The following is a 27,321-nucleotide window of genomic DNA, read 5'->3' as shown; positions in this document are numbered from 1 at the left end:
AGCTTCTGAGGTGATGTGTGTGTTTTCATTCATCATGTGTGAAGTATTCTACCGAGAACCGACGTTAGTCATGAAATACAATCTGCATTTACATTACAGCATTAATTTGTCGCTGTGTTTTTATATTTTTGTCGAACCCTTGACTCATATGGTACGACTATATCATAACTCTGTGGCCGGATGCCCTTTCTATTATCACAATGGTCAGTTTATAAGAAGATGAGAAACGTCGCATTGTTTTGAATGGGCCGCCAATGCTCCACAGACATTGAGATACCTCACTGAAAGTGTCCACAGGAGAGCTCCAGCCGCCATAGTGGCGACGTGCGGACACACCTTCCATTTGAACCTGCTTACTGTAATTTGGTCTCATTTCTATGTTAGAGCTCTTATTCTCCGATTCATCGTAGTACAGTTTGTTCTGGTGTAACCACAAGCGTCGGGACGAAGATGAAGAACGCAAGAGAAGAGAAGGCGGTGAAACAATTTCGACCAATGGTGCGCTGATTAGGACCGCAGCGGCCTCTGCAAGAGGCCAGCCTCGGCCGCTCAGTATTCGCAGCGTATTAGCACCGGTACTCACACAACTGTTACTAGTGATCCATACCTATTGCTTGTTTGGACATAGCCTATAGCGAAGAACATGATTGTTTGCATGTCGGCCATCGTATGCGACGCTTGTTGCAAATACAAGTTAAGTATTGTCATTCTTCTTATTTGTAATAAAGTCTAATAATGTGATTTTGCTTGAATTGTTGTAAAGCATTCCGAGAACGCAGCATCCTTTAGGCACCCTATACGATAGGAGTGGGCAGGACCCCACAAGTGACCTTATTCAACGGAAATACATATGAAAGAATTTACAAGCAGACCAAAAGTGACTATATTTTACATGTAATGTAATTCTTAGGACCACTGTCTGTGTTTAGTGTTTAATTACGCTGGAAGTGAAGTTAGCATACGACATGCTTCATTGCCTTACTTGCGCCATCGACGTATTAAGTAAATGTAAATGTGTGACTAGGGCCTCCCGTCGGGTAGACCGTTCGCCGGGTCTTTCGATTTGACGCCAGTTCGGCGACTTGGGCGTCAATGGGAATGAAATGATGATGTTTAGGACAACACAACACCCAGTCCCTATGCGGAGAAAATCTCCGAGTAATCTGAGAATCGAACCCGGGCCCTTAGGATTGACATTCTGTCGCGCTGACCACTCAGCTACCGGAGGCAGACGACATATTAAGTGGTCATTACGGATTTGACGAGCACATAACTGTTTACTAGTGTTCATCGCGGATATTTCCGTACAGTGCGATGGTAGAGATTAACCGTGGTAGCATTTACAGCGGTAGCAGTGCTCAAGACTTTTGCAGTTACGGCCCTTGTTTGCACCGTCTCCGTCGTCTTAAGTTTTCATAGCACTTATGTCTGAAATGAAGACCAACTACACTGCTCTGCTTTCGCACCACCGCAGATCAAGTCACTAATCCGAAGGGGAAGAAACAAAAATAAAACAGACAATACAGTTCAACGTCAAATTAATAGCAATAAATTATTTGCGTTATTTTGTCAAATAAAGTATATTTCCTTGCCGATATTCTTGCAACAAATTGACTACAGCAACAATTAAATTTCGTACTTTAGTATATGAGTGCTATTTTCGTTTACCTTGACTCAGTTACAAGACTCATGGGATGCTCTTACCTGTAACAAAATAATGTCATTTTAGTAACACAGCATCAATTAGTTAAAAATATTGAAACATCCGTCTTATTAATAGGACTAATACGTTTTTGATGCGAAGTCTACTGAGAATTTATAAATATTTTATATTTATGTGGCTATAAATACTGTGGAGAAAAATATGAAATCCTGAATATCAGCAGTACGGAAAGAGAGAGAAAATTTACGATGCTGACCAAAAGTGCTTTCGAATTAGTTTTTATATGTAGTAGAAACCCCACGGCGCGTAACCGTCTCAGAAAAAACGAATATTGTTTAAGGTCGGGGAATTTATTGTCTTGAGTCTTGAAACAATATACAGCGTAGTTAACGCTCTATTGCTTGATGTTGCCATTTGGCGACAAACCGCAAATTTGTGACTAATGTTACGGAAACCAATCGTGTATACTTTATGTTGTCGTCTGGTAAATTTCACAGTCTGTCTGAATAGAGCTAGACTGTGTTTAGAATCATGCTGTTGGCAGGAACAGTTTGAAATCGATAATCTTTGCTGAAGGTCGAGTGCACGTAAACACAAGCGAAAGCAGCTCTAAGAGTGAATTGTTTCTGCCACTTGTTACATGAGATCTGGTAAAATTTTTAAGTATATAAAATAACGCGTAATGACAGTACACAATATGTTCTTATGTCTCTGTAACCGAAGTGTTAATAATTAATCAATATTTTAAAATGTTAATTAAATCCAAATTTCTACGATCAACGTGTTATATAGCATTTTGTGTATCAGACCATAACCCCAGATTTTTTTTTTCACTGAAATTGGTTTCCTGAAAAAGAGTGAGGCAATAGAGACCTACGTTTCATGAACTGCATCGAACTGAGTAAGGTCTACGACTATATTAAGAAACTGATAAAGGAACACTTTTTCAGCATCAGTCACCTTTTTATTCCAGTATGAGTAAATTATAGCACCTGACATTACAATTGAAAGAAATGAACTGGAGGAAGTTAATAAGGTGTGTTATTTAGGCAAGTGAATAACAGATATTCAGCATGGATATCACTGGGAAAAAAATTTCAATAGTACAACGTACTCTCCATGCAAGATTGCAACTATTAGTCAAGAAAAGTCCTTTAGTATTGACAAGAAAACGTTTCTTTGATGATGTCAGCCTGCAGTGTGTACGGATGTGAAAGCTAAATATAGTCTAAACAAACAGACAGGGCTAAGAAGCAATGGAAGTGTGACCTCACGGAAGGCAAAAGAGCATCACCGAAACAGAAAGACAATGCAATGAAGATGTTCTGAAAGAATTCAATGAGTACAGAAACCTAAGACCAACTATTCAAGAAAGAAAAGGAACCTATCTGAAGGTTTCTTTGGACACAGTAAGATTAAACTAATACACTGGAAGGAAAAATGTGGGACAAAATAGGGGAGACAAAGGAAAAACATTATAGGTGTATGAGAGGTAATAAAATGTCAGAATTACCAAGAAGTGATGAGGATAGTACAAGATGGGGAAAAATGGCTCCAACAACAAGGCATAGCCTTTAGAAGTTGAGAATGATAAGTGGTGGTGGTGGTGGTGGTGGTTAGTGTTTAACGTCCCGTCGACAACGAGGTCATTAGAGACGGAGCGCAAGCTCGGGTTAGGGAAGGAAATCGGCCGTGCCCTTTCAAAGGAACCATCCCGGCATTTGCCTGAAACGATTTAGGGAAATCACGGAAAACCTGAATCAGGATGGCCGGAGACGGGATTGAACCATCGTCCTCCCGAATGCGAGTCCAGTGTGCGAACCACTGCGCCACTTCGCTCGGTAGAATGATAAGCACTGTTGGAAGATTTGTAGACATATAGAAAACTAGCAGAGAAACCTGATGTTACCCAGGTATTTATTTTTTCCTTTCATTATTTTGTGGGGGTTGTCAGACACAAAAAATTTCTCAAAGATTTGAAATTATGTGTAAAGTTTGTTCCTAGTTGGTACGCGTGCTGGTGTAAGCTTTCGCCAGCACACTGGTCGGGAAAGATGCAGCGTGAAGATCGATTAGGAGGCGATGGATCACACGCCTGTCGCGAGAGAGGCTAGAGACACACCCACAAGCACATACCACCAACGCCCTCTCAGCAGCATGTACAGGGTGCGTCAAAAAAATGTATTCACACTCTGAACTGTCATAGACAATTTATTTCATGTTCTACAAGGTTAAATATCTGTGAGAGTAATGATATGTTTCTTCAACAGGTGGCAGCAGTGGCTAGGAAGTAACTGCAACATGGCGGACGTGCGTTTGAGCTTTGAAGCGCGGAAGCAGATAAGTGGTACTGGAAGTTTGAGAATGTAGCTGCGGTTCGAAGACAGTGGAGAAGTGAGTATGGTACAGAACCACCTTCAAGGTTAACAATTACACGTCTACGAGACAAATTCGAAATTCATGGAACAGTATATGATGTGCATAAAGGTCGATCAGGGCGACCTCGTACAGCTACAAGTGATGATTCCACAACTGCAGTCTTGGAACTGTTTCAGCGTTCGTCTCAAAAATCTTGAAGGTAAACGGCACGTGAGAGTAATGTAAGTGCTAGTAGTGTGCTACGCATTCTGAAGAAGGGCAAGTTTCGTGTGTACATTCCAAGGCTGGTGCAACAGCTAAGTGACGACGATCCAGATCGAAGGTTAGAATTTTGTGAATGGGTTCAGGAGATGGTGAGACGTGAACCGGGATTTATGGGTAGCATAATTTGGTCGGATGAAGCCCAATTCAAACTCAATGGAACTGTCAATAGGCACAATTGTATGTACTGGGCTGAAGATGATCCTCACATTACAGTTGAATAGGCTGTGAATTTGCCTGATGTAAATATCTGCAAGGGGACTCATTAGGCCTTTTCTCTTTCATATTTCTTTATGTACTACACGAATATGTAGTAAAACATGGGGGTTCCTATTTAAAAAAAAACGCAGTTGATATCAGTTTGATCTATGGCATCGCCATCTAGCGGGCCAACCATAGCGCCATCTGGTTTCCCCCTTCAAGCTAGACGAGTATCGTCCTTTGTAGTTTTTTCGTTTGATGCTTATTTCGTGAGATATTTGGCCCGGTCACTATCAATGGACCACCCTGTATATGTGTATCCATTTGACTTAGCGCGTCGACTCCAAGAAGGTATGTTCCGCCACGTAAGAGAGAGTACTGCAAGTATCTTCCCCCTCGGGTGATCGACCAGGAATCCTAGTGTGTACCTCTTTGTCCGCAGCTCGTGGTCGTGCGGTAGCGTTCTCGCTTCCCACGCCCTGTTTCCCGGGTTCGATTCCCGGCGGGGTCAGGGATTTTCTCTGCCTCGTGATGACTGGGTGTTGTGTGCTGTCCTTAGGTTAGTTAGGTTTAACTAGTTCTAAGTTCTAGGAGACTGATGACCATAGATGTTAAGTCCCATAGTGCTCAGAGCCATTTGAACCTTTTTTTTCTACTTCTACTTCTACTACTACGTCCGCCAAGTTTAGACGTCTCTCCCCCATTTATCTCGATGTGTGTGTGGTGCACAGCCACTCGGACGAAACTGGTCCGCCTCCCTTCACCGGCAGTCGATCATCGAAATAAAAACATGAGGGATACCACACGCAGGGAAACTGTGGAATACGGATGATGCGATATCAGATACTGTCCTCGCTGGACAGACAGCCATTTGTTGAATCCAGTTAACGAGCGCCCCCATTACGGCCACCGTAGTCTCGTATAGGTGACCAAGAGCGCGGTATTAAATCTTCGAAATTACGTTTCGTGACAAGTGAGTTACGCTCCATATTATTGCACTAAAGCTATTATCCGGCCCTGTCACGGATCAGCGGCGGTAGTTGCAACGGGCGGTCATTTGCTGATGTGCTGCCGTTTCACGCGTCCCAGTGTGATAATTGTTTTAGCGATTTTAATTCTTTTTGATTCGGTGGACCTTTGCAAAATAGAACACGAGCCAGCTATTTAAAAAGCTTCGTTAGTTGGAACACCAGTTTCCGTGTTGCGCAATATTCGAATGGCGGCCGCATCGACGCAGGAAACGGCTGAGTTTTAGTGATATTGGTCTCTGCAACGTAAAACTGTTTAAAATTGAAAAATGATTCAGACATATTCTGCGTAATGTCACGAAAAACAGTTAGGGTATGGCCAGAAAGAGCGGTCGCAGAAGAACACCTAAATTTAGAAGTGTATGTAAGTGTGTGTATATATGTGTGTTCCGCATTCCCTCCTAAACCACTGGATCGGTTTCAACTGAACTTGATACACATATCACTTCCTGTCTGGTAAGAACCACTGTGTGGGTAAAAACCACTTACCTCTCAAAGGGGTGAGGGTGAAAAAGAAGCGTAGCGTACGACACGGTAACAATCTGACTGTATTCTTTCAGTATTTGAAAATGAGAGCATTTAGTGACTTGCAACAAACTTTACACAAAATTTCAAACCTTTACGAGACATTTCCTCGCTCACATCACCACAAAATGATGACAGGAAAAAAAGTTTATCGCTTACTACATTTTCGCCGTTCAGGCATCAAAACTACCACATCATGCATCACCTTTACACTTACTATTTATTTACTAATAACTCCTTTCACAACGCATTTCGCAGACAGTATTCACATATAGTCCTGGATGTAGCTGCACAATTACATCACTGTACGACTCACAGTTCAGCAGATATGACATAAATATCGAGCTGCAAGAAAACTGTACTGGAGAGCGAAACTCGCTCGAGATACAGGTGAGACTGATATTAGTCTCGACTACCGTATATATTAATTTTTTATGCCTTACGCGTTTCAGCCTTAAGCAATTCTCAAAGGCTCAAAATATAAATGTAAAACCTATACTGAAATTGTCGAACATGTATACAAAGTGTCTGATCTCCTTTACGTGATGACATTCTACATCTTCATCTGCGTGATTACTCTGCTGTTCACAATAAAGTGCCTGGCAGAGTATTCAATGAACCACGTTCAAGCTGTCTGTCTACCGTTCCACTGTCGAACGGCACGCGTGAAAAACTAGCACTTAAATTTTTCTGCGCAAGCCCTGATTTCTCTTATTTTATCGTGATGATCATTTCTCCATATTCGTGGGTGCCAACAGAATGTTTTCGCAATCGAAGGAGAAAACTGGTGATTGAAATTTCGCGAGAAGATCCCGTCGGAACGAAAAACGCCCTTCTTTTAATTATTGCCACTCCAATTCACGTATCATGTCTGTGGCACTATCTCCCCTACTTCGCGATAATACAAAACGAGCTGCCCTTCTTTGTACTTTTTCGATGTCATCCGTCAGTCCCATCTGATGGGGATCATACACCGCACAGCAATACTCCAGAATGGGGCGGACAAGCGTGGTGTAAGCCGTCTCTTTAGTAGACCTGTTACACCTTCTAAGTGTTCTGCCAATGAATTGCAGTCTTTGGTTGGTTCTACCCACAAAGTTATCTATGTGATCGTTCCAATTTGGGTTATTTGTAATTGTAATGCCTATTGGACAAAAGCGGACGAAAAGTGAGCAAGCGGATGAGAGACGCTGCCAAAGGGTCCCGCAGGACTACCACGGTCACGAAAAAGATCGAGGAGTACCTCCTCCTGGATCTGGAAGAATTGCTATATGGTCTAGGAATCGCTGACAAAGAGATATGTTTTAATGAAGAAATGTAACCCAAAACTTTAAACGCGTTTTTCTGAATACCATATTTCTCAGATAGACGTGGAGAGTGTTAGGGCGGAATCAGGGGAACCAGCTCGCATTCGCGAAGGCAGATGGAAAACCGCCTTAAAAACCATCCACAGACTGGCTGGCACACCGGACCTCGACACTGATCCGGGCGGATTCGTGCCGGGGACAGGCACGCCTTCCCGCCCGGAAAGCAGTGCGTTGGACCGCACGGCTAACCGGGCGCGCTGACACGTGTATTACCGAGCTATCAGTTTAAAAAGTCGTGGTTGCGAAATACTAACACCATTTATTTATAGAAGAACGGAAAAACAGGTAGAAGACGACGTCGTGGAAGATCAGTTTGGATTCCGGAGAAATGCAGAAACACGCAAGGCAGTACTGACTATGTTTATAGCATTTGTAGACTTGTAGAAAGCTTTTGACCATGTTGACAAGAGTACACCCTTTGGAGTTCTGAAGGTAGTATGGGCAAAATAGAGGGAGCGGAAGGCTATTTACAATTTGTGTACAAACTAGACGGCAATCGTAGGAGTCGAGGAGCATGAAAGGGACGTTGGCTTGGTTTGTTTGGGGAAAGAGACCAAACAGCGAGGTCATCGGTCTCAACGGATTAGGGAAGGAAGTCGGCCGTGCCCTTTCATAGGACCCATCCCGGCATTTGCCTGGAACGATTTAGGGAAATGACGGAAAACCTAAATCAGGATGGCCAGACGCGGGATTGAACCGTCGTCCTCCCGAATGCGGGTCCAGTGTGCTGACCATTGCGCCACCTCGCTCGGTGAAAGAGAAGCAGTGGTTGATAAGGGAGTGAGACAGGGTTGTAGCCTATTCCCGATATTATTCCACCTGTACATTGAGGAAGCAGTAAAGGAAACCAAAGAAAAATTTGGAGTAGGAATTAAACTTCAGGGTGAACAAATAAAAACGTTGAGGTTTGTTGATGACACTGAAAATCTCTCAGAGACAGCAAAAGATCTTGAAAGAGCAATTGAACGGAATTGATAGTATCTTGAGAGTAGGATACAAGATCAACATCAACAAAAGTAAGACATGGGTAATGGAATGTAATCGAATTAAATCACGCGATGTTGAGGGGATTAGATTAGGGAATAAGAGAGTAAAAGTAGTCGATGCGTTTTGCTATTTGGGGAGCAAAATAACTGATGATAGCCGAAGCAGAGAGGACATAAAATGTAGACTGGCAGTGACAAGAAACGCGTTCCTGACAAAGAGAGAGAGAAATTTGTTAACATTGAATATAGATGTTAGTTTTGGGGAGTCTTTTTCTCGGAGGTATTTGACTGGAGTGTAGCTCTATATGGAAGGGAAACATGGACGATAAACATTTGTAAGTAGGCTGTTTAGGTTTTTATACTGGTAACGCCACGTAGCGCTCTGTACGAAAATCATTGACTGTGCTGTGTGCAGTCTGTGGCTGGTTTGCATTGTTGAAATTTGTTATTGTAGGTCCGCAGCTCGTGGTCGTGCGGTAGCGTTCTCGCTTCCCACGCCCGGGTTCCCGGGTTCGATTCCCGGCGGGGTCAGGGATTTTCTCTGCCTCGTGATGACTGGGTGTTGTGTGATGTCCTTAGGTTAGTTAGGTTTAAGTAGTTCTAAGTTCTAGGGGACTGATGACCATAGCTGTTAAGTCCCATAGTGCTCAGAGCCATTTTTTTTTGTTTGTTATTGTGTTGGGCAGTTGGCTGTTAACAGCACGTAGCGTTGCGCAGTTGGAGGTGAGCCGCGAGCAGTGGGTGGATGTGGGAAGAGAGATGGCAGAGTTTTGAGAGCGGACGATCTGGACGTGTGTCCGTCAGAAAAACGAAATTTTTAAGACTGGCTGTCATGAACTGCTATATATATTATGACTTTTGAACACTATTAAGGTAAATACATTGTTTGTTCTCTATCAAAATCTTTCATTTGCTAACTATGCCTATCAGTACTTAGTGCTTTCAGTAGTTGGAATCCTTTATTTAGCTGGCAGTATTGGCGCTGGCTGTATTGCAGTAGTTCGAGTAGCGAAGATTTCTGTGAGGTAAGTGATTCATGAAAGGTATAGATTATTGTTAGTCATGGCCATTCTTTTGTTGGGATTATGCAAAGTCAGATTGCGTTGCGCTAAAAATATTGTGTGTCAGTTTAGTGATGATCAGAATAAGTAAGGAGAGATATGACTGACAAGGGAACCTCCCCATCGCACCCCCCTCAGATTTAGTTATAAGTTGGCACAGTGGATAGGCCTTGGAAAACTGAACACAAATCAATCGAGAAAACAGGAAGAAGTTGTGTGGAACTATGAAAAAAATAAGCAAAATATACAAACTGAGTAGTCCATGCGCAAGATAGGCAACATTAAAGATGGTATGAAATCAGGAGCGCCGTAGTCCCGTGGTCAGCGTGAGCAGCTGCGGAATGAGAGATTCTTGGTTCAAGTCTTCCCTCGAGTGAAAATTTTAATATTTTATTTTCAGAGGATTATCAGAGTTCAGGCATTCACACATAATCAACTTCGCTCTCCAAAATTCCGGGACATGTTCAGATTTGCTTGGACATATGCAGGATTTGACGGTCTACACACGGAAAAATTTGAAAACGTTAAAAACACATGTTTTGACAGAGCACGGGGAAAACTGTACGACTGTGAAACTGTTGCATTTATTTGTTGCAGTTTATGTGACAAACTCTTATGTTTTCATCACTTTATTGGGAGTGATTATCACATCCACAAGAAAACCTAAATCGGGCAAGGTAGAAGAATCTTTCTACCCATTCGCCAAGTGTACAAGTTAGATGGGGCGACAACATATTCCTGTCACGTGACGCACATGCCGTCACCAGTGTCGTATGGAATATATCAGACGTGTTTTCCTGTGGAGAAATCGGTTAACCTATGAACTCGCGATCAAATGTTTTCGGTTCTCATTGGAGAGGCACGTCCTTTTGTCTACTAATCGCACGGTTTTGCGGTGCGGTCGCAAAACACAGACACTGAACTTATTACAGTGAACAGAGACGGCAATGAACGAACGGACAGATCATAACTTTGCGAAAATAAAGAAGGTAAACTTTCCACTCGGGGGAAGACTTGACCCAAGGACCTCTCGTTTCACAGCTGCTCACGCTTACCAGGGACCACGGCGCTCCTTGACTCCCACTGTCCCTGATGTTGCACATCTTGCTCATGGACTACTCAGTTTGTATATTTTGCTTACTTTTCTCATAGTTCCACACAACTTCTTCCTATTTTCTCGACTGATCTGTGTTCAGTTTTTCAAGGCCTATCCACTGTGCCAACTTATAACTAAATCTGAGGGGGGGTGCGATGGGGAGGTTCCCTTGTGAGTACGTTCAGTTTTGCTCAGCTGTTTGAAAATCAAATAATGTAAGAGGTTTACCAGCACAGTAATTCATAAATTTTTCTAAGGGGAGGTTTCACATTTAAGACAAGAAGAGAGGATAAGCTTTAGAAATATGGTGTTACAGACTGATCTGAAGATTAGTTGGGTAAAAAATGGTTCAAATGGCTCTGAGCACTATGGGACTTAACTTCTAAGGTCATCAGTCCCCTAGAACTTAGAACTACTTAAACCTAAGTAACCTAAAGACATCACACACATCCATGCCCGAGGCAGGATTCGAACCTGCGACGTAGCGGTCACGCGGTTCCAGACTGTAGCGCCTAGAACCGCACGGCCACCGCGGCCGGCTTTAGATGGGTAGATCAAGTCACTAATGAAGAGAATTGGGGAAAAAAGATGTTTGTGGCAGAAACTGACTAAAAGAAGAGATCGGTTGATAGGAAACATTGAGATATCAAGAAGGGACCACCAATTTAGTGTTGATGATGATGTTTGGTCTGTGGGGTGCTCAACTGCGTGGTTGCCAGCGCGCATACAAATTCCCAGCCTTTGCTCAGTCCAAATCACCAATTTAGTGTTGGACGGAATTTTGTGTGTGTGGGGCGGGGGCGGGGGGGGGGGGGGGGGGGAGGACAAGAGGTAAAACTCGTAGACGGAGACCAAGAGATGACTACAGTAAGCGGATTTAGAAGGATGTAGATTGCTGTAGTTATTCGTAGAAGGAGTAGCATCGAGAGCCGCATTAAACCAATCAGCGGACGGACGACCACAACACAGTTACCCCCATTTATACTGGTCACAGAAGAATGATACCGAGTAAAGCGGTATCTTTTCTTAACGTGCCGATGGGACACTACGACGCACACTTTAGTAGGCTGCCCCGAATGGCTTTAACGTTCTCTGGGCTCATAGCCCTATTCTAGGGTAGGAGGGGGGGGGGGCGGCGGAACTTCCTTAAGATCCCAGATTCTCCCTCTCCAAGTTGCTCAGTTCCGCCCCCGAAGCGCTTTCTGAAAGGAGTTTAAAAGCATCGCTGCGTTTGTCCCCAATGGGGTGTGCTGCTAGTAATTACGATCTGCGCGGCACGGTGAGCGCGTATTGGCGGTCAAAGACTGCGACGGCCTGGGACAGGCCACCTCCGTACAAAGCTGCGAGAAGACTGCCGGGGAGCGGGCGCAATAGGCGGCGTGCTGGAGAAAGCTTTCCAAAGCCCGGCACTGCGAGCGCGCCCGCAGGGGGAAAAAATGACCTCCTAATTGGAGCAATTAGTCAGGAGGCGGCCGTGGACACAGGGTTCCACCGATCTCGCTACTGGTCGAGGGCCCGCCGTATTCGGCAAGTATGCGTGCGCCCTACAGTACTGTGTGCCGAATGCTATCCCTCATATACCAACACCCTGACGCACGTCATTACTGTTGCTCGATTGCAGAAAATGTTGTTACCCTATACACGGGGAAGGATCGCAAAGTAATGCACAATAATTTTTTCTGCCCTGGAATGTTGAAATTTCGCGATCATATACCAGGGTGAGTCAAATGAAAACCTTAAATATTTTTTTAAAATAATATTTATTGTGCAGAAGTGGTACAAAGCTGTTTTCACTTTTCAACATAATCTCCCCCACGCCCAATGCAAGTCCTCCAGCGCTTACAAAGTGCATGAATTCCTTTAGAAGAAAATTCTTTTCGTAGTCTGCGCAACCACTCATGCATCGCGTGGTGTACTTCTTCATCAGAACCGAACTTCTTTCCTCCCATTGCATCTTTGAGTGGTCCAAACATATGTAAATCACTTGGGGGCAAGGTCTGGTGAGTATGGTCGATGAGGAAGACATTCAAAATGCAGGTCTGTGATTGTTGCAACTGTTGTACGGGCAGTGTGGGGCCTTGCATTGTTATGTTGCAAAAGGGACACCTGCTGACAATAGTCACTCTAGGCATGTAATGCTCCAAAATGACGCCTTTTTCGTCCCAAAAGAGAGTCAGCATAGCCTTCCCTGCTGATGGCTCTGTTCGAAACTTCTTTGGTTTTGGTGATGAGGAAGTGAACCCAGGTTTCGTCCCCAGTAACGATTCTTGCAAGGAAACCATCACCTTCTCGTTCAAAGCGCCGAAGAAGTTCCTCACAAGCATCAACACGTCGTTCTCTCATTTGAGGAGTCAGCTGCCGTGGCACCCATCGTGCACACACTTTGTGAAACTAGAGCACATCATGCACCATGTGCAGAACTGACCCATGACTAATCTGTAAACATGCTACAATGCCATTCAGTGTCACTCCGCGGTTTTCCTTCACTACGGCTTCAACTGCTGCACTGTTCTGGAGTCACAACTCCTTGTGCCTGACCTGGACGAGGAGCATCTTCCACTGTAGTCACACCATTTGCTACAGTGACAAACATGTACTGAACCTTCATTCGTCCATGAATTTCAATAGGTTTCACACCTTCACAACGCAAAAACCGCAGAACAGAACGCTATTCTTCCCTGGTGCAAGTCGCAAGTGGGGCGGCCATCTTTATACTGATAGTGCGACGGTATGTGTGCATCTGCACTATGCTGCCACTTACAGGCCATTCTGCACGCTGTTTGTAGCAGGCTTAGCATCTTACAGGATAACGGCGCGAAATTTCGATTTGTTAATACAAATTTAAGGTTTTCATTTGACTCACCCTCGTAGTTTGAAATTTGCTCTACACGGGGTATTATGTTTTCATGTGCAGCTGTAGCGCGAGAAGCCTGAATTACGCAACAAACATGGCGCGTATGTTACTGTCGTCATCGTGTGAAGATCAGCGAAGTGTAGCTCGATATTCGTGGGCGAAAGGGTATAAACCGAGTGAAATTCACAGCAGCATGGAGCGAAGCAATGTCTCCGGGTGGTGTGCATTCTTCCAGGAGGGCCGTGTGAACTTGGCAACTGCTACGACCCCGCAAAATGTCGGAACCATTGAGGCAGCAATATTGAACGACCGGCGTGTGCAACTGAGAACTTTATCGCAGCATTTCAACATTTCCTACGGTGCGACGCACGATACGGCACGTTTAAATTTCGTCAAGTTAGTACTCGCTGAGTACCTGCGAAACCGACACACAACCCCAGGATCCAGAGAATGATGACAAGCTTCGATCACTTAACGCGTTACGCCGCGAAAGGGCACGACTTTCTGAAAGGAATCGTAACCGGTGATAACTCGTGGGTGTACCGTTACAGGCCCGAAACCATGCAGGCCTCTATGGAGTGGAAACATGCTGGTTCCCCAGTACGGCTCTGAGTACTATGGGACTCAACTTCTGAGGTCATTAGTCCCCTAGAACTTAGAACTAGTTAAACATAACTAACCTAAGGACATCACACACATCCATGCCCGAGGCAGGATTCGAACCTGCGACCGTAGCGGTCTCGCGGTTCCAGACTGCAGCGCCTAGAACCGCACGGCCACTTCGGCCGGCTCCCCAGTACGAAGAAAGTTCGACGTGACTGTCTGCCAGAAAAGTGCTTGTGACACTGTTTTGGGATATGCATGGTGTGTTATTGGTGGACTCTGCCGAACACGGGACCACTGTGAATGCTGCAGCCCACATTGAAACTTTGGTTACGTTGCATTGTGCCCTTCCTGACAAACTTCACAACATTATTGCTGACGGTGTGAAACTTCCTCATGACAAAGCTCGCCCTCATGTTGCTGCCCTTGTTCGTGAGAAAATCGCCATATTTGGGTGGGAGATACTCCAGCATCCGACATACAGTCTGTACGTTGCACTGATGGACTTTCATCTGTTTTGTTCCATGAAGAAATTCCTGGACGGTCATAGCTTTGCGACAGATGTAGAAGTGAAATCACCAGTCCGGACTTGTCTTAACCCCAATCAAACGGACTTCTTCGAACAGGGCATATTGAAACCGGTACCACGATGGGATAAATATGTTGAGAACATTGGCGACTACGTAGAAAAGTAGGTAAAAGGTGTAAGTTCATTAGTAATTTTTTTTTTATCTATAACACTTTTTGTTAGTAAAATTATTGTGCATTGCCCTCCGATCTTCCCTCGTACACATGTGTGGAGTCAGACATGTCCGCCAGAAACTACACCATACATGTATGTAGTATATCTGTAGGCGTGAATGCCTTGGAAACTTCAGTGTGGATGCACAACAGGGTCCGAGGTTCTTGCAGGAGTACAGGCCTCGCTCCGAGTAAGTCGGCGAGTGGACAGTGGACACTGCAAGCGTGTGACAAGATGAGAATATGAGAAGCGTGTCCGGATGGCCGAGACGGTTAGGGCAACCGCCCGCGATAAGTGGGAGATCCAGGTTAGAGTCCCAGTTCGGCACAAATTTCAGCTTTCACCACCGAATTATTTCGATGCCCGATTGCGGAAGGCGTCGGTCTTTCCTCCGAAATTTTGAAATATTGTTGTGGTCGTCTTCGATCCGAAGACTGGTTAGAAACAGCTGTCTACCGCCATACATCCCAAGCGATTCTTTACATCTACAAAATCCGAAAATCATCATACGGTGGATAACGGAGGAGACCAGGTACCACTACTAAGCACGTCCTTTCCTACTCCACTAGCAATTATAGCGAGGGAAAAACGACTGCCCATAAGCCTCCGTATGAGTTCTGATTTCTGTCTTCGAGGTCCTTAGGCGAAATGTGCGTTGGCGGCAGTAGAATCTTTCTGCAGTCACCTTCTGAAGCAGGTTCTCAAAATTTTCTCAACGCTCTTTTGCGAAAACAACGTCGTCTTCCATCCAGGGATTCCCGTTTGAGTTCAGGAAGCATTTCCGTAATACTTTCGTGCTGCTCGAACCTACCAGAATCTAATCTAGCAGCACGCTTCTTCCCATTACGTCCAACGCTGGGATTCTATTCCAATGCCTGGAGCCCTGGCAGTAGTGACAATGCAAGGGAAAATAAGCAGAAGATATGGAGTTTGTGTTGGGGAGGGCACTCAACTTGTCCTGTTCGTGCAGTAACGTTAACGATAGTGCTGTGGTGTTGTAGTGGTCAGCGTTTCTGCCTAGCAAGCAAGACGACCCGGGTCCGAGTCCCAACACGGCAGAAATTTTAGTCCTTTTCTTCTGCTTCAATCATTTTCGCAGCTTCTGAATTGCTTCGATGTCTTCCTTTAATCCGACCTGGTGGGGACCCCAAACACTAGAGCAGTACTCAGAAACGCGTCGCACTAACGTTCTATATGCCATCTCCATCATAGATGAACAACACTTTCCCAAAATTCTCCCAATAAAATGAAGTCGGGCATTCACCTTCCCGACTACCAATCTGACGTCTACGTAACTACCGCAGACTACAGTTAAGTCTTTTTTTCACTACACATTCTATAGCCTCAATAACATCCTCCTTTTCTGCGAAAGAAGATATTTTTACAGCGAATTCATGTACTGCAGTAAATGAAGGAATATTATGAAGAGCTGAATGACAAAATAATTAACTGGACAACTGACGACAAACACTTCGATTTATCGAGTGCAGCGAAACACACAGGATATCTTCGATGTATCGAGGTTTGTTTTCAAGGATCGAGTAATGGAGAAATTCGATTTATCCACGTTCCAATTACGAACAGTCGACTGTGTACTCTCAGCGATCATACACCGTCTGCCAAAGTCTAAATTAATAAGTGAAAGAACGAGTGCAATGAAAACGTAAAGCTAAAGTTTTCCTGTCAATCCTACAAAAGTTTTGATTTTTGACACGTTGTGTGTTAGCCGGTGGCAAAATCTGCACTATACGCTTTGATCGACACTGTATTTACTCCGAAAAATATGAAAAACAGAAAACGAGATGTCTGGCCGAAAGAGCAGTACTTAAACAAATATTTGTTTGTTTTACATGCTTTCCATCTACCGCACGACGTAAGAGAAGCAGCTGCAATTGCCTAAAGCAGCTACACTGCGCAACACAATTAAAGGGTTACTTTTTCGAAACCCTGTAACTGTCTCCCATTGCGACGCAAAAGATGTAAATTTGACTCAAAGCTGTCCACAACCTTCCTCTGCAATGGCGCAAAAGCGTGGCGTCCTGCGACATCACACCCGTGCTCGGCGATACTTCCAACAGCAGTTTGTTGACAGGCGAGAAAAAAAGCCAGCGCTCAGGAGTTCATGTGAAGTGTAAGGTGGGTTGATGATGTCACAGTGGCACCAAATTTCACCACAATTCTGCCCAACGCTACCGAGGACGTGTCACATGATGTGAAGGTCGTCACACTCCCTTTTACCCACATTCACTTCTTCTTTTGACGCCTCGGCGAAGGAGATCAGAACCGCTACACTCTGCGTAAAAATCCCGCGGTTTTCTTATGAGTTTTTTTATGGTTTTAGGGCGCAAAACTGCTACGGTCATTAGCGCCCGGTCTGTGTCTTAGGAAAAGGTAAAAAAAAAAAAACTGGAAACCAGCAGCAGCAGTGGGAGCGAAACTCAAAAAAAGTGGGGAAACTAAAAAACAGATGGAAAACTTAAAGAACCACTATAGAAGGGGGGGGGAGTTGTTTGTCCCCAAAAAGAGCTTCAAATGACTGAGATCATCTCACTGACACTAATAAACTCGAGAACGCGATCGGCAGAGCGCGTGTCATCTGCTAAAATGGAATATGTATCAGGCGACAGCTGTAGACGGGCCCGTAACGGAGTAAAATAGGGGCACTCAAGTAAAAGGTGTCTCACCGTCCACAGTTGAGAGCAGTGGGGACAGAGTGGGGGAGGATCGCCGCTTAATAGATGTCGATGGCTAAAAAGACAGTGCCCTATCCGGAGTCTAGTTAAAATTACCTCTTCCCGACGAGGAGTTCGGGAGGAAGAGGTCCAAGCACAGGGAAGAGCCTTCACGTCCCGCAATTTATTATTGGGAAGTGTCGACCAATGTGCATGCCTTAAAAGAGCAACACGAAGACATAAAACACTCCGTAGATCGGCGAAGGGAATCATGCGAATAGCTGGCCGAAAGAAGAGAGACTGCAGCCTTGGCCGCTATATCGGCCGCCTCATTTCCACAGATACCAACCTGTCCTGGGATCCAGAGGAACGCCACAGAGACGCCCCCAAGTGGAGCAAGTGGATCAAGTGGAGGCAGTCTTGAATCCGGTGGACCAGAGGGTGGACAGGGTAGAGAGCTTGGAGACTGAGGGGAGAGCTGAGAAAGTCTGAGCAGATAACATACTGTATCCGCTGATGGCGACGGATGTATTGGACAGCCTGGAGAACAGCGTAAAGCTCCGCAGTAAAAACCGAAAATTGATCGGGAAGCCGAAATCGACTGGGGGTGTGGCCAACGATGTAGACACTCGCAACACCAAATGATGTTCCTGAGCCGTCAGTGTAAATAAATGTGGCATCCTTCATTTGTGCGCATAGAGCAGCAAATGCCCGACGATAAACGAGTGAAAGGGTACCATCCTTGGGAAACTGACAAAGGTCACGGAGCAGGCAGGTCCGGGGAGGAGCCAAGGCGGTGCTGTACCCCAAGTTGTCATGAAAGTTTTAGGAAAGTGGAAGGAAAGAAAACTTAGCAGTTGACGGAAGCGGACTCCTGGTGGTAGCAGAGAGGAAGGGCGGCCTGCATACCCTAAATCCAAAGAGGCGTCGAAAAAAAGGTCATGTGCCGGATTAGCAGGCATGGAAGACAGATGGCTAGCATAGCGACTCAGAAGGACAGCTCGCAGATTGGACAACGGAGGTTCAGCAGTCTCAGCATAAAGGCTTTCCACAGGGCGGGTGTAAAAAGCTCCAGACGCTAAACGCAATCCACAGTGGTGGACAGAGTCGAGACGCCGAAGAATAGATGGCCGAGCAGAGGAGTAAACTATGCTTCCATAGTCCAATTTCGAGCGCACTAAGGCGCGATAGAGGCGGAGAAGGACCACTCGGTCCGCTCCCCAGGAGGTACCATTCAGGACACGGAGAGTGTTGAGGGATCGCAGACAGCGAGCCGAAAGATACGAAACGTGGGAGGACCAGCACAGATTTCTGTCAAACGTAAGACCCAAGAATTTAGCGACGTCCGCGAACGGAAGGTTGACGGGGCCTAGATGAAGGGAATGTCAACCGCAGAACGGTTTCTTATGAGTGGCCGAGGGAAACATTCCAGACACACTGAGTGAGCGAAGTGGTCATTCGTAAAAGTCATCTTACTTTTAGTGAATTAAGATTCCCAAAGTTAATTCTCTCGAGAATTTTTTGAGTTGTATTGTAGTCCTTCGGGGGACACTTCACGTACAATCAATTAAAAAAATTACAAAAATTCGATTGCAGTGTGGTCTCGTTGTTAGTGTCACCCGTGTGAAGCAGGGATGTGTCGCTAGTTAAGGAAAAATAAAAGGCCGCCTTAGTAGTCGAATGGTTAGCGTCTCTGCCCTCGGTGCGGAAGAACGCAGATTCGATTCCCTGTACCTCCTCAGATTTTTCTGTTGTAGGAAAGTCTGGAACGGGGTCGGCTAAGGTCTTCGTGGTTAGAGATAACGCCTGAAATTTGGTATTCTCGGCACACTTTTGACACTGTGGATTTCAGAATACTGAATTCTCGAACAATTTCCGAAATGGAATGTTCCATGCGTCTAGCTCCACCAACCATTCCCCGTTCAAAGTCTGTTAACTTTCATCGTGCGGCCGTAATCACGTCGGAAACTTTTTCATATGGACCACCTTAGCACAAATGACGGCCCCGGCAACGCACTGCCCTTTTATACAGGGTGGAGCGAGTAAAAATGGCTCGGACAAGTGGATACCATTTGTGGCAGCATTAACGGAGGAGGAAAATACTTACAGTTGCTTCGAACAGGATGGAGGCACTGCACATACAGCCGGCCGAACCTTGGAGCACATTACACAATCTTCACGTCTGACAAGAGTTGTTAGCAGAGGTCAGTCTGGTCGTGACCCTAGCTCGCTATCTAGGTCACCTGGTCTGTCAGTGTGCGATTGCTTTGTGTGGGGAGCGCTCAAATCTAAGGTGTATCGCAACAACCCTCCACAGTCTTCAGAACCTGCAGCAGAACATTTCGGGTGAGACTGTGGCAATTTCAGCAGTCCAGCTTCGATCCGCCTTCAGCAACTTGGTGACCAGGGCCCAAAAGTGCCAAGAGATGAATGGTGGTCACTTTCTATTTTCTTTCCTCTGCTGTGTTTCTTTACACCTTGGAACTCTGCTCTGCGGGCCTCTTTTACTTGCCCCATCCTATACCTTATGTACGTGATACTGAAGCCATCTGTATATGTGCCTATCGCCATCCTGTGACTTGTCACCTCAGTGTATAACGAATGGATAGTAACAGACTAACGAGCAGATCTTCAAGTTACTGAGTAGCTACAAATCCAGACACATACGGTTCATCGAAGTCGACAGGGACATGAAAAACATACGAATTGAAATTGGCGTAATAGATAACAGAATACTTTTTAAAGAAGCAGCCAAAAGGCAGGCTGCCAGAAACGAAAGCGGTCTGGAAAAGGAAGAAAGTGTACCCAGGAAGAAAAGGAATTACAGCCTCTAAGGATAAAGGACGTCCGGGGACAACGAAAATTAAAGGAAGCAAAACCATTACTGAGTTATCGCACCCTCGAAAATGAGTGTTCGAATAAATAAATAACTGTTAAAAGTAACTCGTATAAAAAATACCAGTATGAGCCGTGGCTGCCTCTTGTTATGCATTGCATTAAACCTTGGTTGCTATTCTGTGATTAGTCTCCCGCGATTATCGCGATTATGCTGTTATCCACTCTCTCCGCGAGTCGCAGCAGCAGCGTGTATCGATATTCGCACCCTTGTACTATCTTTGGCTTCGCGCTTATAGTTTCCAGCTGTGCCGTGTGCGGGCAGTTGGTCGGTTGGCGTGGAGCAGCGAGGAAGTCTCCGTGGTGCGTTTCTGGCCGGGGCCGCTGGCAGCGTCCACGCGCGATCTGAGTGTGAGGGGCTGTTCCCATTGCTGCGAGGTCCGTGGCTCACTGATCCCGGACAGGAAGGTTGAGTCTTTACTCAATCTACCAGCCAGCGCCAACTGTTCACATTGTGTCGCTTGAGTTTCGTTGTGGGCTGTTGGGAGATTCCCGCGAGCAACAACGTGTTTTCAAGTTGGCGAAATTCTAGCCACCCTCCTGTGGAGTTTAACTTAACTTGATTATTTTGAGTTGAAGTTCACCAGCGAAATCTTCTGCCTTGTGGCCTTTAACGTTCCGGCTACCTGCCGTGACCGTTGACGTAAATTCAGGCAGTGTATTTTCCTTGTAATGTTGTGGCTGTCCAGCACGGCGTGCAGTTTGACAGCTGAATGTGTAATTCGTTGTGGACGCCGATACCTTCTGCATTGTTCCATTGAACTCCCTGTTGTGTGCTGGTCGGGTGGAGCGAAAATTATCCTGTCGCTTGGTCCATTGACTGTCTACTGGTTGGGTTGCCGTCGGATTGAGAATTGTCGGGCCGACTTCCTGTCTCGCCTAAGCGAGCGTTAATGTTTGAATTCCAGGCCGACCCCTGGAAACTTCTGAGCGCCGTTTGATGTGCTGCATTTTCTTGTTTGTCCATGTTGTTTATGTGGCAACGGCCTTGCCGCAGTGGCTACACCGGTTCCCATCAAATCACCGAAGTTAAGCGCTGTCGGGCGTGGCCGGCACTTGGGTGGGTGACCATCTGGGCCGCCATGCGCTGTTGCCATTTTTCGGGGTGCACTCAGCCTCGTGATGCCAATTGAGGAGCTACTCGACCGAATAGTAGCGGCTTCGGTCAAGAATACCATGATAACGACCGGGAGTGCGGTGTGCTGACCCCCACGCCCCTCCTATCCGCATCCTCCTCTGAGGATGACACGGCGGTCGGATGGTTCCGATGGGCCACTTGTGCCCTGTAGACGGAGTGTTTGTTTATGTATGGCTTCTAGCCGATTTTAAATTTAAGTTGCTTTGCTCTTGAGGCGTGAGATTGAATGGCGCATTTAGCCGAGAATTAAGTTCTAAAATTAATGTTTGGCTAGTTGGGTTTTTAATGTTTTCTTTACTCTTGTAATGCTTGTCAAATGAATAAAGTAGAATTTTCGAGTGCAACTGACAGCCACTCATTTTGGCCCCTTACCACCAATTAAACTATCCGTACTGTCCTGCAGGTATAGGGGATCTCACAGTAACCGTAATTACTGGTCGTTACGGTCGCAGGTTCGAGTCCTGCCTCGGGCATGGATGTATGTGATGTCCTTAGGTTAGTTAGGTTTAAGTTGTTGTAAGTTCCATAGTGCTCAGAGCCATTTGAACCATAATTACTGGTATTTATTTATTTAAGTAATATAAAAAATCAGTTATCGCGGTTACGGTTATTTTTTACACCAGTTAATTTTAACAATTAACTATTTATTCGAATAATCCTTTTGGAGAGTACGATAAATGAATTATGGTTTTCTATTATTTCTTTTTAAGTTTCGTTGCTCCCAGACTTCCTCTGTGCTTCGAGGGAGACGTTCCACTTGTTCGTGTGTCCTCTTTCTTTCTTTCTTTCTTTCTTTCTTTCTTCTTTCCTTCCTTCCTTTTTTAAGCGCACTAAACAAAACGATTATCAGAATAAACAAATGTTAAAAGTAACTAGTATAAACAATAGCCGTAACCGCGATACCTGATACTCCGAAATAACCGTTTGGCCCATCTCCAGTGTGTGCAAGGATGGGAGACATATAATAGGAAAGCACAGAGCTGTGCCTGAGCCGGCCACCGGTTGGAGGGTAATTCCCGACGTCAGGTGGTGCGCCCAGCTGTGGGTGGCTGGGGAGGGGGGGCAGAGGGAGGGGGGAGACATCGATCCCGCGAGTCGGCCAGCAGCAGAGCACAACAGCGGCCGCCGTCCGCATACCACGCCGTCTGGCGCACAAATACCCGCCGACAACTCCCCCCGCTCTGTGTGCGCCCGGCCAACTTGCTGCCCGCTGCGCATTTTTCCGCTTTACTAACCGCCACAATGGACGGCCATTCTCCAGATGCTGTGCCCACTCCGAATAACGAGCACGGTGCCACTTTTCTACATTTCCCGCGAAAATAAGTCAACGGTGAATACAGTCTCGTGCCGTACTCCTGTAAGCTAGACGTCTATGCTGGTAGGAGGAAAAAATGTTCAAATGTGTGTGAATTCCTACGGGACCGAACTGCTTAGGTCATCGGTCCCTAGACTTACGCACTACTTAAACCAACTTATGCTAATAACAACACTCACACCCATCCCCCAGGGAGGACTCGAACCTCCGGCGGGAGGGGCCGCGCAGTCCGTGACATGACGCCCTAAACCGCGCGGCCACTCCGCGTGGCTGTAAGAGAAATGAGGTCAGTATCCACAGCAAGTGCTTTATCTGCACCTGCATCCGTGGATATTTGAGGTACTGTAATAAATTTTAATCCTTTATGTACGCCGGAGCTCCAGGGCCCCTTGAAATCCCTATCAGATTCTATACTGAATATGCGGCTGAGAAAGCCCCTCTGTTAACCATAATCTATGGTACGTACCCCTGACGAAAAATAAATAAATAAATGAAAACCGAGGAGTTGGAAATAACAGCAGGTCACCCGTTACAAGAACAGTAGTACAAGTGACATACAAAACTACTCTCTCGTATCCTTGACATCACTTCGTTGTAGTCCGCTCGCGGTAGTTGAGTGGTCAGCGCGACAGAATGTCAATCCTAAGGGCCCGGGTTCGATTCCCGTCTGGAGATTTTCTTCGTTCAGGGAGAGGGTCTTGTGTTGTCCCAATCATCATCATTTCATCCCCATCGACGCGCAAATCGCCGAAGTGGCGTCAAATCTAAAGACTTGCACCCGACGAACGGTCTACCCGACGGGAGGCCCTAGTCACGCGACATTTACATTTTACTTCGTTGTAGAACCTTAGATCTGAGCTCAAACTTGATGCGGTTTAATGTACGTTTTCACAAATCTAAGTCTTCGTCTACGTCTGAATCTACATCTACATACATACTCCGTTAGCCACCATGTGGGACGTCGACTAGGGTAGCACGTACCACTATAGCCACTGCCTTTCTCTATGCCTCCGTCAGAACCCACATTTCTCTTCTCGTACCTTCGTGGTCCTTTCGCTGTACAGTGGCAGCAGAATCTTTCTACAGTTAACTTCAAAAGTCTGTTCTCTAAATTTTCACAATAGTGTTCCGCGAAAAGAACTTTGTCTTCCCTCCGTTTCCCATTTGAGTTCACGAAGCATCTCCGTAATACAGTGCTCGTGTACTGATCGAACCTACCAGTATCGCACCTCATCCTGTCTCTGAATAGCTTCCATTTCTTCCTGTAATTGATCTGCTGAGAATAGCAAACACCCTTGAACAGTACTGAAGAATGGGTTGCACTAGAGTTCTATATCCGTTCTCCTTCACAGACGAACCAGACTTTCCTAAAATTCTCCCAATAAACCGAAGTCGGCCATTCGCCTTCGCCCTACAATCCTCACATGCTCGTTCCATTTCATAGCGCCCAATTCGTACTAGTAATTTCGTAACGGGTACCACCCGTATCAACTACGTACCTTAGCTTAAGGATATGTGCTGGTCTCTGTTTAAGAACATGGTCATATTTTAATTGTAACGTCACTATTTTCAGGCAAACAATGTAACTTTTTCACCCCTCTTCCCGCCCCTTCACACTTTTCATAAATTCACATTTAGTCCTTCATTCCTTTGATAATTTTTGTTCCATTCGGTCTTCCTCACACAATTCGCAATACCATCCTGTGCTTTATGAATGAGTTTCTGTGGTGGTTTCTCAGCAGAGTCTCCAAAACTTCTCTTTGTCACAGGTGAAGCTCTAATTACACGTTTTCTCGCCTTTGCTTAGATTACCTTCCCTTTTTTTGTTTTCTTTTTTTCTTTGGATAGGGCACTCGGCAGATCAAAGCTCTTGGCTAGACCTTGAAGTTTTGTTTGGAGTTTTTATCATTTCCCCGGATTTATGCTCAGTTTTTGTCTGCCATGGCTTCTGTACTGAAATATGGGACACACCGTTTCCTTCTGCAATGTCGAAAGAAAGTGTGTTACGTCCAAATGCATAAACCGCACATCATATGTTCAAACGTGAAAATAAGCTTTTCCAATTCATTTTCAACTTCGTTGAAATGCACTTCTTCTGCTCCCGTTTTCATTTTTATTTTCAACATTCATTTTTATTTTTGGTTTGGGCACAATTTACATGCGGAACGCATTCGTGTGATACACGAACCCCGTTTTGATAAAGACTTGAAGCTAAAATGCTACTGCCGGCTGCGGTGGCCGTGCGGTTCTTGGCGCTTCAGTCCGGAACCGCGCGACTGCTACGGTCGCAGGTTCGAATCCTGCCTCGGGCATGGGTGTGTGTGATGTCCTTAGGTTAGTTAGATATAAGTAGTTCTAAGTTCTAGGGGACTGATGACCTCAGATGTTAAGTCCCATAGTGCTCAGAGCCATTTTTTCAAAATGCTACTCATCTGTGCTTCAGTTTCCACAACGCCTCCATACTGTAATACAGAATACTTATTTAATTAATAACATAGGACACAAAACGCATTAGAAAATTCGACATCCGACCTAACATTTTGTGGCACTAATAATGCTAAACGCATTTTTAAACATCAGTATACGACGAAGTATTATGCACTCACCGGTACAAATTAGGAACCAGGTTCCTAATTTCTACCGCTTGCAAATGTTTAGAAAATTAAGTGTAATGTGTGTATTTTTTTTCCATATAATATCACGAATGTATGGCGGTACGTTATAGGCAACGTCGCTATTTTCTCTTTGTCAGTGTCTCACGAACGGATCACAACGAATACAGACTCGTGGCTGTCTGAACAGTAAGCTATTTCATGTATATTTACCCATAAATAAGACATTATGCTGTCGCTTACCTTGTACACTAAAGAACCGAAGAAACTGGTACACTCGCTTAATACCGTGTAGAGCCCACGTGAGCACGCACGACCTGACATGGGCTCGACTAATGTCTGAAGTAATGCTGTAGGGAATTGACACTATGAATCCAGCAGGGCTGTCCATATATCTGTAAGAGTACGAGGGTGTGGAGATCTATTCTCAACAGCATGTTGCAAGGCATCCGGAATACGCTCAATAATGTTGAAGAACAGTGTTCCTGGAGACACACTGTACCAATTCTGGACGTGTGGGGTGTCGCACTGTGCTGGTGGAATTGCCCAATTCCGCCGGAATGCACAATGAACAAGAGTCAATGCAAGTGATCAGACAGGATGCATACGTACATGTCACCTGTCAGAGTCGTATATAGACGTATCATGGGTCCCATATCACGCCAACTGCACACGCCCCACACCATTGCAGAGCCTCCACCAGTTCGAACAGTCCATGGATTCATGAAGTTGTCTCCATACCCGTACACGTCCATCTGCTTGATACAATTTGAAACGAGACGCGTCCGAGTATTCAACGTGTTTCCATTCATCAACAGTCCAATATCGGTGTTGACGGGAACAGGCGAGGCTTAATGCTTTGTGTCGTGCAGTCATCAAGGGGACACAAGTGGGCCCTTCAGCTCCGAAAGCCTATATCAATGATGTTTCGTTGAATGGTTCGCACGCTGACACTTGTTGATGGACCAGCATTGATATCTGCAACAGTTTCTCGGAAGGGTTGCGTTTCTGTCACGTTGAACAATTCTCTTCAGTCGTCGTTGGTCTCGTTCTTCAGGATCTTTTTCCGGCCGCAGGCATGTCGGAGATTTGATGTTTTACCGGATTCCTGATATTCACGGATACACTCGTGAAATGGTCGTTCAGGAAAATCCCCATTTCATCGCTACCTCGGAGAAGCTACGTCCCATCGCTCGTGCGCCGACTATAACACCACGTTCAAACTCACTTAAATCTTGATAACCTGCCATTGTAGCAGCAGTAACCCATCTAACTGCGCCAGACTCTTGTTGTCTTATATAGGCGTTGCCGACCGCAGCGCCGTATTCCGCCTGTTTACATATCTCCGTATTTGAATACGCATACCTGTATCAGTTTCTTTGGCGCTTCAGTGTAATAGTAGTTACGTTCACCCGGTAGGCAAAAAGTTAGAGAAACACTGCAAAAAAATAAGCGCTGTCTTCTGACAATCTGTTCTTCAACACACGTAACTCACAGCTGACAGTATAGCCCAAGAAGCACGTAGTTCACGGTGACCCCTCTAAATATTTGATAGTACAAGAGATATGAACTTCATAATACTAGCACTAATCAGGAGCCCGTGCAGAGTAGGCAAGTCTCCCCTACGCTCTAGAGGAATGCCGATAGGTACATATTTAATATCGCAAAATTATTTTGTCCTATATGATATTCAAACAGGAGCGTATTCTGGATGACGTCTTCAGTTGGCTTTATGGGAGCTTTAACTAGTTATGTAACTATCGTCCGTTCTCTGTCATTCCAAACTAAACAGGAATGACTCGAACGTAATCAAATAACTGAGCAAAAAAGCAGGAGGAGGGGCATATCGCCCTCATTGGCCCTTGCAGGTGTCAAGAACGTATCTACCCCCTGGAGGAAATTTGTGCATTGAAGTCGTTATTA

General features: G+C 45.4%; 1 protein-coding gene and 1 pseudogene across 1 annotated transcript in view; one reads left to right on the top strand and one right to left on the bottom strand.

Annotated features, from left to right (window-relative positions):
• Window positions 1-27,321, bottom strand: part of LOC126095623 (uncharacterized) — a 402,540-nt gene that overhangs the window by 169,161 nt on the left and 206,058 nt on the right. The window lies entirely within an intron of this gene.
• LOC126095810 (5S ribosomal RNA) lies at window positions 21,312-21,429 on the top strand (annotated as a pseudogene).

The sequence above is a fragment of the Schistocerca cancellata genome, chromosome 8 (assembly GCF_023864275.1).
Source record: "Schistocerca cancellata isolate TAMUIC-IGC-003103 chromosome 8, iqSchCanc2.1, whole genome shotgun sequence".
Taxonomy (NCBI): Eukaryota; Metazoa; Arthropoda; class Insecta; order Orthoptera; family Acrididae; genus Schistocerca; species Schistocerca cancellata.
Note: the sequence above shows the minus strand (reverse complement) of the source record. Positions and strands in the feature narration are given on the sequence as shown.